General features: G+C 36.9%; 1 long non-coding RNA gene across 1 annotated transcript; it reads left to right on the top strand.

Annotated features, from left to right (window-relative positions):
- Positions 1 to 1,149: 1,149 nt before the first annotated feature.
- On the top strand, positions 1,150 to 1,542 carry LOC109276037 (uncharacterized). Its single transcript, XR_002084489.2, has 2 exons — positions 1,150 to 1,260; positions 1,354 to 1,542. It is a non-coding gene; the product is annotated as an uncharacterized LOC109276037 (long non-coding RNA).
- The last annotated feature ends 724 nt before the right edge of the window (positions 1,543 to 2,266 follow it).

The following is a 2,266-nucleotide window of genomic DNA, read 5'->3' as shown; positions in this document are numbered from 1 at the left end:
CCACAGAAGACTTATATATGGACTTGTTCCAGAGTCACTCTGGACCCTCTCTAGCTTGTGGAGTCCTAAATTATTTGATACTGACATGTTTTTAAAGAAGAAATTGCTTTCAGTCACTCTGCTCAGGAGGGGCTAATGTGCATTGTGAATATTTTATGGTGTTTTTATGTGCTGAATATCTAATTACTAGTATTTAACATATAATATTTACATCATTCTATATACTATCTGACAAATAATTGGAACTTAAAATGTTCAATGTGTTTGAATTATCCTCTAAATTGATAAGAATTATCATAATGTGAACTGATATGTGGAAGAAAGAAACAGGAGTGGTGGGTTTTATAATTAAAAGGGACTAACATCCCCATAAGAATAGACTCAAGACCAGGAAAAGAAAAACCCAAGAAGATCTTGTCACTCCATCACATTAAGGAGGATTAAGAAGGCCTAGGAAAAAGGATAAGTCACATCATGGAGAAAACCCCTACCAGTGTGATGGGTCATTGCAGTTACATGTGCCTGTTTGGTTATTAGGCATATATTAAAAATATAATTTAAAGCAGAAAAGTCATGGAATTATCAATATGAGAGCTAGAAGTTACTTCAAGCATCTATGATGTTTCATCATTGTACATATCATCTCCATATCATCGTTGGGCAACTGAGGTAGAGAGTTGCCCAAGTTCATGTGACTGACAAGTGGTGACACAGAGATCATCACCCAGGTTTCCTGAATCCTAGTGTAGAATTCTTCCAGTTTACACTCTATTGTTTCCCATGAGTCACACAGTTTTAGTGTGATTAGCATCTTCTGGGTGGTGACTCAAGCATTTTGTTTAAAAAAAACAGACAACTTTAAGTATTATGGTCAATTTAACTAACGGAGACAGGAATATTGCAACCAGGATACTTATTACCACTTATTAACTATCTTAGGCTTCAATTTGGAGAGACTCATACTTTAAATGAATGAATCATCCAGGGCCCAATTTAATGAAAATGCTATAGTCCCAGAGAATATTTGCATATGGAATTATTTTAGCAGTCTAATTTTAAACAGTTGGGACTCATTTGTTAAGCTGTGATCTATTCCACTTTTTGAAAAGAATGATACGTAGGTTTTTTTTTTTTCTTGCAGACGTAGAACTTTCTAGAAGGTCTGAATGAATACACCCTCCCCTACTTGAAACTTCAGGACAGCTGGCAGCTTAGGCCTTTTGTCCTCCATCTGTGTCCAGCTATTAGAGTTGTGCTGTGGTAAGTAACTTTTTCAAGAGTTACTGGCTGCCTTCCAGGATCCCATTGTTTATGACCTTCCTTTTATTTAATGTTCTATTTTTATAATTACAGATGTTATTGAATTGAATCAAGAACCCAGGTGTGCTACCTCTTGCAGGCCCATGTCATCTTAAAGGTCCAAGATCTACAGGCTAGTTGGAACAGATGAGTAGAGGAAGAAGGAAAGAATATTTATTGTTTTGACTCCAAAATATGGTGGCAAAATTTTGCAAAATACAGAAGGTTAAAAGATTGCCACAACATCTTGACAGTTTCGTTGTGGTTTGTTTTACATACCACTGCATGTTGTATGTAGACAGATTCATATTTATGAGAAGCAGAGAATGGCCCACCCTGACTCCTCACCTTGATCTTATCAGACAGCATCTGACAAATGAAACAACAGGAAGTTTTGCTGGAAGCTGTTGCTGGCTGGGGTTAAACGCAAGCAGTGAGTGGTCTAGAAATGTTATAATACTTGGCATTGACCAATATTGCCACCACAGTGTGGTAAATTCCAGAATAAAATTAGGACACATATATATCAAAAGTAAACCTCTGGGTTTGGGTTTTTCTCTTACTCTATTCCTGGGAAAGTGTCCCTGGTCTGACATGGTACATTGTATTCCAGCTTATAATATTCAGGTATACAACCAAATCCTTCTGCAGAGAGGGGGGATAATGGAGTACAATGTAGTCATGGTTTAATACAAGCAAGCTTTCACTAATAAATGTTTAGGCACAGGTTAAAGTACAAATGAAGTTTTTTCAGGTGCTGTCTGCTATTCCTTTACTTTAAGACCCTGACTTTTAGGGCTTAGGTTTATCTGGATGAACGAGCAGCTCTGAATCATTCATTCATCTGTTCATCAAGTCTTTACTGAATGCTATGCCCTGTGTCAGGCAATCAAAATTGGGAGAATGTGACAGTCAGAACTCCTGATGATATGGATCTTATAGAAAAGCTACTGATTTTAACCTTAAT

This window comes from Panthera pardus, unplaced genomic scaffold (genome assembly GCF_024362965.1).
Source record: "Panthera pardus isolate Hobbes unplaced genomic scaffold, ASM2436296v1 HiC_scaffold_2, whole genome shotgun sequence".
NCBI classification, from domain to species: Eukaryota; Metazoa; Chordata; class Mammalia; order Carnivora; family Felidae; genus Panthera; species Panthera pardus.
Note: the sequence above shows the minus strand (reverse complement) of the source record. Positions and strands in the feature narration are given on the sequence as shown.